Source organism: Pleurodeles waltl, chromosome 2_1 (genome assembly GCF_031143425.1).
Source record: "Pleurodeles waltl isolate 20211129_DDA chromosome 2_1, aPleWal1.hap1.20221129, whole genome shotgun sequence".
NCBI lineage: Eukaryota > Metazoa > Chordata > Amphibia > Caudata > Salamandridae > Pleurodeles > Pleurodeles waltl.
In genome coordinates this window covers 213,328,196-213,342,730 of record NC_090438.1, presented here as the reverse complement: position 1 = coordinate 213,342,730, position 14,535 = coordinate 213,328,196, and positions in this window count along the sequence as shown.

The following is a 14,535-nucleotide window of genomic DNA, read 5'->3' as shown; positions in this document are numbered from 1 at the left end:
TTTGAACCTTCAAAAAGACAAGCTATGCGTCCAGTGGGCCCAGCAACCTCTGCCAACTCCAGAGGACTGCCCTGCACCCAAAAGGACCAAGAATGCCCGAGGACAGCAGCTCTGTCTAAAGAAACCTACAACCAAGGACTGCCGCCTCACTCCAGACACGTGATTCTTGACCCTTGTGCACCCAATGTCCATGGCCTGTGTTCAAGTGGTTCGCCTAGCAAGAGAGGGTCCCCGGACGCTTGTTAGCAAGTGACCTCCATGGGTTGACCTCTCCACCCACTCCATGACAACGCCTGCAGAGGGAATCCCAAGGACCCTCTGTCCCAGAAGCTCGTGATGAAGATATCCAATGCCTAAGAACACACTGCACCTGCAGCCCCCAGGTCTTGGATAAACCAACACCCCGGTCCCTCAATGTTCAGCAGTCGGCCCTCCTCCCTGTCTGACCAGTGGTGTGCCTGAGACACCCCCTGGACCTCAGCTGCAGCCTCTGAGTGACCCCGAGGTCTCCTCATAGACCAGCATTGGAAACTCGACGTCCTGTTTGCACCTTACACCCGGATGCCCCTGTGCCGCTGAGGATGTGTGTTTGGTGCCTACTTGTGGCCCCTCCAGTGCTCTTCTAATCTCTCATGGTCTTCCTCCCGAGTCATGGGTACTTACCTGCTGGCCAACCAAATTCAGAGTACCCTCTGTCTCCATAGGAGCCCTCATTAAATTTGCTCAACTTTGACCTCTGCACCTGGCCGGCCCACAGTGCTGGTGGTGGGTGTTTGGGGTTAACTTGAACCCCAACTGTTGGACTTCCTAAAACCCGGAGTCGGAAATTGTCAGCGTTATACTTACCTGTAAAAGGAACTAACATTTCTGCCCCCCAGGAACTGTTCCTGAAAATTGCAGTATGTGCATTTTTAAAACAGATTATTGCCAATCTTTTAAAAACTGGATTACTTACCTATTTCAAACAAAGCACTGATGATACCTATGTGAAATACAAAACTTTTAAGATACTTACCTGCAACTTGAAACTTGTGGTTCTAAACATAAGTTAAGAAAATATATTTTTACAATATAAAAACCATTGGTCTAGAGTTAAGTCATTGAGTGTGTGCTTCTTCTATTTTCTGTGTGTGTACAACACATGCTTTGCACTACCATCTGGTAAGCCTAATTGCTCAACCACACTACCACAAAAGAGAGCATTAGTTTTATCTACTTTGGCCTCTGTTAAGCCTCTGGGGAACCCCTGGACCCTGTGCACAGTATATCTCACTTTGATATTGTTGGAAAATGGGTTATTGGTAAAGGCGGGTAAGTACATACACTTAGCAATAGGCAACTAACCTTCACTTAGGTCCAGTTAGGTCTCAGTAAATTAAACCTAGCTCAACCCTTGGTAGCTTGGCAACGAGCGACAAGGCTTAACTTAGGAGACAGAGTGTAAAGCATTCAAATATCACAAAACAGTAAGTAAATAAAACACACGGAAAAAGTTAAAAAATCCAAAATCAATTTATAAAAATAGATTATGGCCCTCATTACAACCCTGGCAGTCGGTGTTAAAGTGGCGGTAAGACCTCCAACAGGCCGGCGGTAAAAAAAATGGAATCACGACCACGGCGGAAACCGCCAACATAGACAGCCACTTTAACATTCCGACCGCCATGGCGGTAGAAACAAACAGCATGGCGGTCACCGCCAACAGACAGGCGGAAGACAATGTACCGCCCACACTATTATGAGAGGCCAATCCGCCACCTTTTCCGGGGCGGAACCAACGCGAACAAAACACCACGGAAACAGGACTTGGAAGGGAAAACACTCACCTCTACACATTCTACAAGGAACCAGGATGCCATGGAGCCAGAACTCCAAATACTCCCTGCGATAGTATTCCTGCTCCTCTACCAGGAGCACGAATGACGGCGGCGACGACCACGGTGAGCACTGCACCTACAACACAGGGGAGGGGGAAGGGAAAAGAGAGTGACACACACACGCAACACACAAAACCCCACCCCCACCCTCACCCACAACAACATACGCACAAATACATGCTGCAATATTACACTTACCCCCCCCCCTCCTGCCCCCCCTGGCAGAACGCAATGACCAAAGGAAATGAGTTGAATGATTGTAATCATGAAAAATCCATTAGTCAAAACTTTAAATACAGTATGAACAATTATGTACACCAACTATACAAGCCCAGATAGTGCACCATTCATAGTCCGTGGACCACTATGCCCAAAATGCATGGGCGAGGCCCACACTCAATACCAGACTCCAAACGGAGAGAACACTGCTGGGGCATCAGAACCAAATGAAACAGGCACCTCAGGGGGAAGGGGATAGGGCACATCAGCTGAATGAATGCACAACACCAGCTCTACGAGGGGGCTCCATGCCCATTGATGTATCCTGGGGAGTGCAAAGCCACAGTCTCTCAAGTCTCTCCAGTGGGTGCACTGCCCACTGCTTTATCCTGGGGAGTGCAAAGCCACAGTCTCTCAAGTCTCTCCAGTGGGTGGTTTGCCCACTGCTGTATCCTGGGGAGTGCAAAGCCACAGTCTCTCAAGTCTCTCCAGTGGGTGGTTTGCCCACTGCTGTATCCAGGGGAGTGTAAAACCACAGTCTCTCAAGTCTCTACAGTGGGTGGTTTGCCCACTGCTGCATCCTGGGGAGTGCAAAGCCACAGTCTCTCCAGTGGGTGGTTTGCCCACTGCTTTATCCTGGGGAGTGCAAAGCCACAGTCTCTCAAGTCTCTCCAGTGGGTGGTTTGCCCACTGCTTTATCGTGGGGAGTGCAAAGCCTCAGTCTCTCAAGTCTCTCCAGTGGGTGGTTTGTCCACTGCTTTATCCTGGGGAGTGCAAAGCCACAGTCTCTCAAGTCTCTCCAGTGGGTGGGTTTCCCACTGCTTTATCCTGGGGAGTGCAAAGGCACAGTCTCTCAAGTGGATGTCTTTCTCCACTGGTTCTGGAGGGGGCTTTGTGCCCAGAGTGCTTCATCCTGCCAAGGAGTGAGGTAGTGGATGTCTATCTCCACAGGTTCTGGAGGGGGCTTTGTGCCCAGAGTGCTTCATCCTGCCAAGGACTGAGGTGGTGGATGTGACACTCCACTGACGCTGGTGCAACCTGCAAGCAGCCCAGGATCCTGGAACTGACCACCAGCCTTGGTCGGCTAACCACTGGGGATGGCAGCCATGCCTGCGGTGGTGCCACTGGCTCAGGATGTTGCGGGCCGCTGGCGGTGCTGGCGGCGGTGTCAGTAGTGGCGGTGCTTGCGGCTGCCTCAGTGGCATCGGTGCTGGCGGTGGTGTCATTAGCGGCAGTGCTTGCGGCGGACTCTGTGGCATCGGTGCTGGCGGCGGACTCTGTGGCAGCGGGGCTGGCGGCGGTGTCATTCGCAGCGGTGCTGGCGGCTGTCTTCGTGGCGGCAGTGCTGGTGGCGGGCTCAGTGACTATGGTGCTGGTGGTGGGCTCAGTGACTGCGGTGCTGGTGGCGGGCTCAGTGACTGCGGTGCTGGTGGCGAGCTCAGTGACTGCGGTGCTGGTGGCGGTCTTGTCCACCGTGCAGGTTGGCATCGACGTGGACCTGCCCTTGATCTTCTGGCCCTTCCCCACCTTGGACGGTAGTGCAGCTGTCCTGACACTATCCACTTTTGTTTTGCCTGAGCCCTTGGTGGCAGGTGTTTTCGCCTTCTCCCTCCAGTATGTGGGCAACTTTTTGACTTTTGGAGGTGGCGGAATGTCCTTGCCCTCGCTCTGTGGATCACTGGCAGCCCTGTTGCTTGGCGCACTCCAAAAGCCCACAATTGCTGACACCACTGTGCCCGGTGATGTGGTGGCTGAGGTGCTAGTTTGGGACCTGGAAAGGCGGCACTAGGGGGCAGACAGGGAGGAGGTGTAGTGAAGAGGTCAACATTAGATAGGAAAAGCTTTTTAGACACACTGGGATGGGAAGATGGAGGGGGTTTGGGAGTGGAGGAAGAGGAAATGGATGTAGGAGGTGTACGTTTGCTGACTTTGGGTGAAGGTGCATGGGCTGGAGGCTGTTGTGAGTTGGATGGCTGTTGGGTGGGTGTGTGGCTGTGTTTGTGTACTTTGGGAGGAGGGCTTACAGACACACTGGTAGAGGACACAGAGGATGTGTGAATGGTAGTGGGGGTGGTGAGTGTACATGAGCGGTGTGTGGTGATGGGCATGCTGGTGATGAAGGTAGTGGCTGAAGATGTAGTGCATGCAGGTGTGAGTGGAGATGAGACAGGGAGGGAGGAGGGAGACGTGGAGGAGGGGGACACAGTGGAGGCAGTGGATGTTGGTATGTGTGCATGGGTATGATGCTTGTGTGAGTGCCTGTGGGATATGTGGTGCTTATGTTTGCCTGAGCCACCCTTATGTGTTGAGGTGTGTGCATGCTGGTCTGATGGTGTGCTTGGGATAGGCTGAGGTACAGGGGATTGGGTCTGGGTGGGGGAGGTTGTAAGAGGGAGGCTGCCATCAGTGCTGAGGCCAGAGCCTGAAATGCTCTCTGTTGGGCTGCCTGGCCAGAATGAATGCCCTCCAGGTATGCATTGGTTTACTGCAACTGCCTCTCTACACCCTGGAAGGCATTCAGAATGGTAGACTGCCCAACAGTGAGGGATCTGAGGAGGTCAATAGCCTCCTTACTGAGGGCAGCAGGGCTGACTGGGGCAGGGCCTGAGGTGCCTGGTGCGAAGGAGATGCCCACCCTCCTGGGTGAGCGGCCACAGGAAACACGCTGAGGGCCTGCTGGGAAGGCGGTGCTGGTAGGGGGGGGGCGGATGTACCTGTTGATGCGGGGGCATAGAGGGGACCGCCACCACAAGGGAGCTCCCATCAGAGGAGGAGTCGCTGTCGCTGATGTCACCTTCTGTCCCTGCCGTGGAGCTCCCCTCGCCCTCCGTCCCACTGGTGGCTTCAGACTCTGTTGTCTCGCCCTCCAGGGCCATGTGGGATGCAGCTCCCTCCTGCTCCGGTGGCACTGCTCCTCTGCCTGATGATGCTAATTAACACAAGAACAGGGAGACCACAAAAAGTGGGGGGAAAGACAGAAGAAAGACATGTTCAGTGTATGCAATACCACCACCGTTGGTGGACACTACAGACACAGCAGTCCTCTGCACTACGCCATGCACCTAGAGTTCCCTAATTAATCACAGGGACATGGGGTACAAGGCCTATGCACGATTGCTGCACACATGGAAGTCACAAGAGACTGACTAGGTGTAGTTGGCTCTTACCACTGGTGGGGTTGGGGTGCCACATAGCCTGCCTCATGAAGGGACCTTGCCTACAAAACTCACCCTGGCCTAGGGGAACCCACAGCCCACCTCCCCCACCCAGACACCTCGTAAGTCAGGTGAATGAGACTGTACTCACCCCCTTGTGGCTGCTGTGATGCACTCAAGCGCCCATCCAACTCCGGAAACGCAACCGCCAGGATCTGGAACATCAGGGGGGGTCATGGTGCAACGGGCACCCCTCCCACGTTGGGAGGCCACCCCCAGCTGGGCCTCCGCCGTCTTCTTGCTCCAGCGGCGAATGTCCTCCCATCTTTTCTGGCAGTGGGTGCTCTGTCTGTGGTGGACCCCCAGTGTCCGGACGTCCTTGGCAATGACACGCCATATATCCTTCTTCTGGTGGGCACTGACCTAGAGGAATAGTAGAGGGGAAAATGATAATCTTTAACCGTCCGGACTGTCACAGTCATTGACCCACGTTCCCACCCTTGCCCTGACGCACATACACTCAGCGTCGGCTCATGCAGGCCTCAGTCCCCCCCTCTATCTTCCATCCACACAACTCCAAACAGGCATTGCCCATACAGCATGCTCACAGTGTACTCACCTGTTTGTCTGGAGGACCGTAGAGTAGCGTGTACTGGGGGAGGACCCCATCCACTAACTTCTCCAACTCCTCCGAAGTGAAGGCAGGAGCCCTTTCCCCAGACACATGAGCCATCATCGCTTCCAGACTGAGGTCACAGCAGCACTTGCAGTGTAGGTCCTCTCCTGAAGGTCAGGTATCAAGTGAGTGAACAGACAGAAAATGGCAGTCACGTCCGTGGCGGTGCGTAACGTCACCGCAGGAGTACATCGTCATTGGCTCCTCCGACCCATAGCTATATTAACCAATGCAGGATTGCACTGCGGTCTTCGACCGCCTACCGCGACGGTGTAGAACGCCAGCGCAGTTACCTCATATCCCCCTGTTCCATATTACAGATCAGGCAGCCGCCATTTCAGGGGGCCACATGGCATTCATTTTAAATGTGTCACACCTATCTAGGCCTTGCATACACAGAGTGACAGGCACATTGCGGATTGACAAATGTGTGCAATAAATATTTTTTTTTATACCTCAGTGTTGGCTGACTCTCTGCTCTCTGTTCTCGTCCATAGGGCACGTCCGCTGGGGCAGCTGGGGAGATGGCGGCATCCTCCGGTGTACAGACCGCTGGTGGACCTGTCGACAATGGAAGACAGACACATCATTATCACTTACAGACCTGATCGTGCCACAATCCAGGAACTGTGTGCACGGTTGGAGCCAGACCTGATGTCAGCTATCCACCATCCCACAGGAATACCCCCTCTAGTGCAGGTCCTGTCAGTACTCCATTTCCTGGCAAGTGGGTCTTTTCAAACAACAGTGGCCATTGAATCAGGAATGTCCCAGTCAATGTTCTCACACGTGTTGTCCATAGTGTTATCTGCCCTGCTGAAACACATGCGCAGCTACATCGTTTTCCCTCAGGTGGAGGGTTTGCCTACAGTGAAAGGTGACTTCTATGCCCTGGGACAAGTCCCCAACATCATAGGTGCCATTGATGGAACACACGTGGCCTTGGTACCCCCCTGCAGGAGTGAACAGGTGTACATAAACTGGAAGAGCTACCATTCAATGAATGTGCAGATGGTGTTTTTGGCAGACCAGTACATCTCCCATGTGAACGCCAAATTTCCAGGCTCAGTGCATGACGCTTACATTCTGAGGAATAGCAGCATCCCTTATATGATGGGGCAACTCCAGAGGCACTGTGTGTGGCTAATAGGTGAGGACAAGGACCCTATACCGTGTGAATGATTGTCGGGGTCTGGGGTTGTCCCTAAGGGTTAGTGTGTGTCTAACAGTTGTCCCTCGACATTTGCAGGTACCCCAACCTGTCATGGCTACTGAACCCAGTGAGAAATCCCAGGACAAGGGCAGAGGAATGCTACAATGAGGCAGAATGGACAGTGGAGAAGTGTGGCTAGTGGAGAAGTGTGGCTCAATGGTTAGAGCGGCAGACCCTGAAGCAGAGATCTGGCTCAAGACCAGGGTTCAAGTCCCGCTTCGGCAGGTCTTGGGCTCAATTCCCCTTGACCAGATAATTCTCGCCTCAGTGCCTAATCTAATTCATGGGTCCCACTCTGCAACTCTGGGCAATAGCTTGCTTAATCTCCACAACGGCCCCAACAGCGCTTGGATGCCTGGCTTCACCCTGGGGGTGCTCAGGAGTGGGTGCCTCACAGGGAAAAAGCGAGGAGGGGTTCCATAGCGGTATGAGTACAGCGCCTTGAGACCCTAACGGGTGAGTAGTGCGCTATACAAGTGCTAATTTACATTTACATTTACATGGGCGAACTAGGAGAGTGATCAAAAGGACCTTCGGCCTCCTGAAGGCCAGGTTCCGGTGCCTCCATATGACAGATGGTTCTCTCTACTACTCACCAAAGGTGTGCCAGATCATCGTGGCCCACTGCATGCTGCACAACCTGGCTTTGCAACAACAGGTGCCTTTTCTGCAGGAGGATGGTCCAGAAGGAGGCCTTGTGGCAGCTGTGGAGCCTGTGGACAGTGAAGAAGAGGAGGCAGAAGAAGAGGATATCGACAACAGAAACAACTTTATCCAGCAATACTTCCAGTGAGACCCAGGTAAGAAGACCTCACTGCCTCCCACATCTCATACATTTGTTAGACCTATCATATGTCTGTCACTTTCACCCAGTGTATGGACCCTGACTTGTCACTTTGCCTTTCCATTTCACAGATGTGGGTCCCACTGTGGGACCTCTGCTATATTACCTCATGGACTAGAGCTGTGTGACATAGGTATGTTGACAATACAATCGACATTGCTATTTTCCTTAGTTATAGCAAATTCACATTTCTGAAAGCACAGACTGACTCCAGATTGTTTTGTGATTCAAGGGTGTTTATTTAAGTGCAAATTAGTTGAGGGGGTTATAAAATGGTCAGGGGTGATGGTGGAGGAATGTCCATGGCAGAAGTCCAGTCTATTTGTTTCACAGGTGCATTGTCCAAAGGGGCATAGATAGTGGAGCTAGGAATGTTTAACCGGTTCTGTGCCCTGGACGAGGTGACCTCGTCCAGGGCTACAGTTCCCCTGTGCATTGGACGAGGTCACCTCGTCCAAGGCACAGGGGAACTTGGGGGAGCGCTAGCGCGTCCCCCCGTGCACCCCCCTCCCCCCCAAGGCGGGGATGGAAATTTATTTCCTTCCCTTTGAAGTCTCTCCCAGGGTTTCAAAAGCCGGATTGCTTGCAATCCGGCTTTTGAAACCCCACTAGACACTAGGGATTTTTTTTTTGTGAAATTCACATAAGGGAGCGACCCCTTGGGCAAGGGTCGCTCCCAGGGGGGGCATTTTTTCGGGAAGGCCTTTTCTGCCCCCAGGGGGGGCAGAAACCTCTAGGCACCAGGGACCATTTTTATTTTTATTTTTTTTAATGTTTTTTTTTATTTTTTTAGGTGGGGAGCAACCCCTTAGGCAAGGGTCGCTCCCCTTGGGGGAAAATTATATTTAGGCCATTTCTGCCCCCCTTGGGGGCAGATTGGCCTATTTTGATGAGGCCAATCTGCCCCCAAGGGGGGCAGAAACTACTAGACACCAGGGAGTTTTTTCTTTGCGTGAATTTCATGTTTTGGGCCATTTCCTTTCGTGGGCGCTAGGCCTACCCACAGAAGTGAGGAACCATTTTTATCGAGAGACTTAGGGGAACGCTGGGTGGAAGGAAATTTGTGGCTCCTCTCAGATTCCAGAACTTTATGTCACCGAAATGAGAGGAAAAAGTGTTTTTTTGGCAAATGTTGATGTTTGCAAAGGATTCTGGGTAACATAACCTGGTCAGAGCCCCGCAAGTCACCCCATCTTGGATTCCCCTGGGTTTCTAGTTTTCAAAAATGCGCTGGTTTGCTAGGTTTCCCCAGGTGCCGGCTGAGCTACAGGCCAAAATCCACAGGTAGGCACTGTTTTCTAAGAAAAAATGTGATGTGTCCACATTGTGTTTTGGGCCATTTCCTTTCGTGGGCGCTAGTCCTACCCACACAAGTGAGGTATCATTTTTATCAGGAGACTTGGGGGAACGCTGGGTGGAAGGACATTTGTGGCTCCTCTCAGATTCCAGAACTTTCTGCCACAGAAATGTGAGGAACAGTTGTTTTTTTGCCAAATTTTGAGGTTTGCAAAGGATTCTGGGTAACAGAACCTGGTCCGAGCCCCACAAGTCACCCCATCATGGATTCCCCTAGGTCTCTAGTTTTCAGAAATGCACAGGTTTGTTAGGTTTCCCTAGGTGCCGGCTGAGCAAGAGGCCAAAATCTACAGGTAGGCACTTCGCAAAAAACACCTCTATTTTCTTTAAAAAAATTGGATGTGTCCAGGTTGCGCTTTGGGGCGTTTCCTGTCGCGGGCGCTAAGCCTACCCACACAAGTGAGGTATCATTTTTATCGGGAGACTTGGGGGAACGCTGGGTGGAAGGAAATTTGTGGCTCCTCTCAGATTCCAGAACTTTCTGCCACAGAAATGTGAGGAACAGTTGTTTGTTTTGCCAAATTTTGAGGTTTGCAAAGGATTCTGGGTAACAGAACCTGGTCTGAGCCCCACAAGTCACCCCATCATGGATTCCCCTAGGTCTCTAGTTTTCAGAAATGCACAGGTTTGGTAGGTTTCCCTAGGTGCCGGCTGAGCTAGAGGCCAAAATCTACAGGTAGGCACTTTGCAAAAAACACCTCTGTTTTCTTTTAAAAAATTGGATGTGTCCACGTTGCGCTTTGGGGCGTTTTCTGTCGCGGGCGCTAGGCCTACCCACACAAGTGAGGTATCATTTTTATCGGGAGACTTGGGGGAACGCTGGGTGGAAGGAAATTTGTGGCTCCTCTCAGATTCCAGAACTTTCTGCCACAGAAATGTGAGGAACATGTGTTTTTTTAGCCAAATTATGGGGTTTGCAAAGGATTCTGGGTAACAGAACCTGGTCCGAGCCCCACAAGTCACCCCATCTTGGATTCCCCTTGGTCTCTAGTTTTCAGAAATGCACAGCTTTGGTAGGTTTCCATAGGTGTTGGCTGAGCTAGAGGCCAAAATCTACAGGTAGGCAATTCGCAAAAATCACCTCTATTTTCTTTAAAAAAATTGGATGTGTCCACGTTGCACTTTGGGGTGTTTCCTGTCGCGGGCGCTAGGCCTACCCACACAAGTGAGGTATCATTTGTATCGGGAGACTTGGGGGAACATTGATTAGCAAAACAAGTGTTATTGCCCCTTGTCTTTCTCTACATTTTTTCCTTCCAAATATAGGAGAGTGTGTAAGAAAGACATGTATTTGAGAAATGCCCTGTAATTCACATGCTAGTATGGTCACCCCGGAATTCAGAGATGTGCAAATAACCACTGCTCCTCAACACCTTATCTTGTGCCCTTTTTGGAAATACAAAGGTTTTCTTGATAGCAATTTTATACTCTTTATATTTCAGCAAATGAATTGCTGTATACTCGGTATAGAATGAAAACGCACTGCAGGGTACAGCTCATTTATTGGCTCTGGGTTCCTCGGGTTCTTGATGAACCTACAAGCCCTATATATCCCTGCAACCAGAGGAGTCCAGCAGACGTAACAGTATATTGCTTTTGATAATCTGACATTGCAGGGAAAAGTTACAGAGTAAAACGTAGAGAAAAATTGATGTTTTTTTCACCTCAATTTCAATATTTTCCTTTTTCAGTTGTTATTTTCTGTAGGAAACCCTTGTAGGATTTACACAAATTACCCCTTGCTGAATTCAGAATTTTGTCTACTATTCAGAAATGTTTAGGTTTCTGCCATCCAGCATTGGTTTCACGCCCATTTCTGTCACTGACTGGAAGGAGGCTGAAAGCACAAAAAAATCGTAAAAATGGGGTATGTCCCAGTAAAATGCCAAATTTGTGTTGAAAAGTTGGGTTTTCTGATTCACATCTGCCTGTTCCAGAAAGCTGGGAAGCTGGTGATTTTAGCACCGCAAACCCTTTGTTGATGCCATTTTCAGGGAAAAAACCACAAGCCTTCTTCTGCAGCCACTTTTTTCCATTTTTTTAAAAAAAAACTAAGTTTTCACTGTATTTTGGCTAATTTCTTGGCCTCCTTCAGGGGAACCCACAGTCTGGGTACCTCTAGAATCCCTAGGATGTTGGAAAAAAAGGACGCAAATTTGGCTTGGTTAGCTTATGTGGACAAAAAGTTATGAGGGCCTAAGCGCGAACTGCCCCAAATAGGCTAAAAAAGGCCTGGCACAGGAGGGGGGAAAAGGCCTGGCAGCGAAGGGGTTAAGGATGGACAGGGTGACGAAGTGGGACAGAAGGATGACATTCAGGGTGGTCTCATTTCTTGGCGGGGTCTTGGCATTGTTCTCTGTCTTGTGCCTGGATCTCAGGAACCGTTTACGGAGTGGTTCTCCATCTGCGGGGGGTGGGGTGCTGGTGCCGTCGTCCTGTGGCAGTGCCTCCTGTCCACTAGCGCCGGCAGAGGTGGTGGGTTGTTCATCATCCAGGTTAGTGTCAGGGGCCCCTTGTTGTGCCACAGTGTCCCTCCTGGTGTTCACAAAGTCCTTCAGCACCCCTACAATGGTGACCAGGGTGGTGTTGATGGATTTGAGTTCCTCCCTGATCCCCAAATACTGTTCCTCCTGCAGCCGCTGGGTCTCCTGAAACTTGGTCAGTTCCGTTGCCATTGTCTCCTGGGAATGATGGTACGCTCCCATGATGTTGGAGAGGGCCTCGTGGAGATTGGGTTCCCTGGGCCTGTCCTCCCCCTGTCGCACAGCAGTCTTCCCAGTTCCCCAGTTTTCCTGTTCCTCTGTCCCCGGATCCGTGTGCCCACTGCAACTGCCCTCAGGCCCCTGATGTTCTTGGGTTTGTGGGTTTGCCTGGGTTCCCTGTAGTGGTGGACACACTGCTGCTTGCCGTGTCCTCGGGACAGAGGTATGGGCCCGCTGGCTGGGTGCTGTGCTGGTGTTTCCTGTGGGGGAAGGCTCTGTGGTGGCATGTGCCAGTGTCAGGGGAACCAACTGTCCTGAGGTCCCAGATGGGCCGGGCTGGTCATCTAGATCCAGTTGGACAGAGCTGCTGTCATCACTGTGGGCCTCTTCTTTGGGGGGAGTGGACATGTCTGGAATCTCCTGTCCGGTGATGTTGGGTAGGGGTCCTGCAGGGGTGTAAAGGCATGATTATTGCATCTGTGTGTGCCATCATGTGCGATGGGTGGGTGACTCTGTACCCCAGTGTTTACATTCTTGTCTAGGACCTGGTGTGATTATTGGTTTGGGGATCTGTGTGGGTATCTGCAGTGGACATGCTTTGGTAATGGGTGTCCCTAGGTGCCCGCTGAGCTAGAGGCCAAAATCTACAGGTAGGCAATTCGCAAAAATCACCTCTATTTTCTTTTAAAAAATTGGATGTGTCCACGTTGCGCTTTGGGGTGTTTCCTGTCGCGGGCGCTAGGCCTACCCACACAAGTGAGGTATCATTTGTATCGGGAGACTTGGGGGAACATTGATTAGCAAAACAAGTGTTATTGCCCCTTGTCTTTCTCTACATTTTTTCCTTCCAAAATTTTGGAGAGTGTGTAAAAAAGACATCTATTTGAGAAATGCCCTGTAATTCACATGCTAGTATGGTCACCCCGGAATTCAGAGATGTGCAAATAACCACTGCTCCTCAACACCTTATCTTGTGCCCTTTTTGGAAATACAAAGGTTTTCTTGATAGCAATTTTATACTCTTTATATTTCAGCAAATGAATTGCTGTATACCCGGTATAGAATGAAAACGCACTGCAGGGTACAGCTCATTTATTGGCTCTGGGTTCCTCGGGTTCTTGATGAACCTACAAGCCCTATATATCCCTGCAACCAGAGGAGTCCAGCAGACGTAACAGTATATTGCTTTTGATAATCTGACATTGCAGGGAAAAGTTACAGAGTAAAACGTAGAGAAAAATTGATGTTTTTTTCACCTCAATTTCAATATTTTCCTTTTTCAGTTGTTATTTTCTGTAGGAAACCCTTGTAGGATTTACACAAATTACCCCTTGCTGAATTCAGAATTTTGTCTACTATTCAGAAATGTTTAGGTTTCTGCCATCCAGCATTGGTTTCACACCCATTTCTGTCACTGACTGGAAGGAGGCTGAAAGCACAAAAAAATCGTAAAAATGGGGTATGTCCCAGTAAAATGCCAAATTTGTGTTGAAAAGTTGGGTTTTCTGATTCACATCTGCCTGTTCCAGAAAGCTGGGAAGCTGGTGATTTTAGCACCGCAAACCCTTTGTTGATGCCATTTTCAGGGAAAAAACCACAAGCCTTCTTCTGCAGCCACTTTTTTCCATTTTTTTTTAAAAAAACTATGTTTTCACTGTATTTTGGCTAATTTCTTGGCCTCCTTCAGGGGAACCCACAGTCTGGGTACCTCTAGAATCCCTAGGATGTTGGAAAAAAAGGACGCAAATTTGGCTTGGTTAGCTTATGTGGACAAAAAGTTATGAGGGCCTAAGCGCGAACTGCCCCAAATAGGCTAAAAAAGGACTGGCACAGGAGGGGGGAAAAGGCCTGGCAGCGAAGGGGTTAAGGATGGACAGGGTGACGAAGTGGGACAGAAGGATGACATTCAGGGTGGTCTCATTTCTTGGTGGGGTCTTGGCATTGTTCTCTGTCTTGTGCCTGGATCTCAGGAACCGTTTACGGAGTGGTTCTCCATCTGCGGGGGGTGGGGTGCTGGTGCCGTCGTCCTGTGGCGGTGCCTCCTGTCCACTAGCGCCGGCAGAGGTGGTGGGTTGTTCATCATCCAGGTTAGTGTCAGGGGCCCCTTGTTGTGCCACAGTGTCCCTCCTGGTGTTCACAAAGTCCTTCAGCACCCCTACAATGGTGACCAGGGTGGTGTTGATGGATTTGAGTTCCTCCCTGATCCCCAAATACTGTTCCTCCTGCAGCCGCTGGGTCTCCTGAAACTTGGTCAGTACCGTTGCCATTGTCTCCTGGGAATGATGGTACGCTCCCATGATGTTGGAGAGGGCCTCGTGGAGATTGGGTTCCCTGGGCCTGTCCTCCCCCTGTCGCACAGCAGTCTTCCCTGTTCCCCAGTTTTCTTGTTCCTCTGTCCCCTGATCCGTGTGCCCACTGCAACTGCCCTCAGGCCCCTGATGTTCTTGGGTTTGTGGGTTTGCCTGGGTTCCCTGTAGTGGTGGACACACTGCT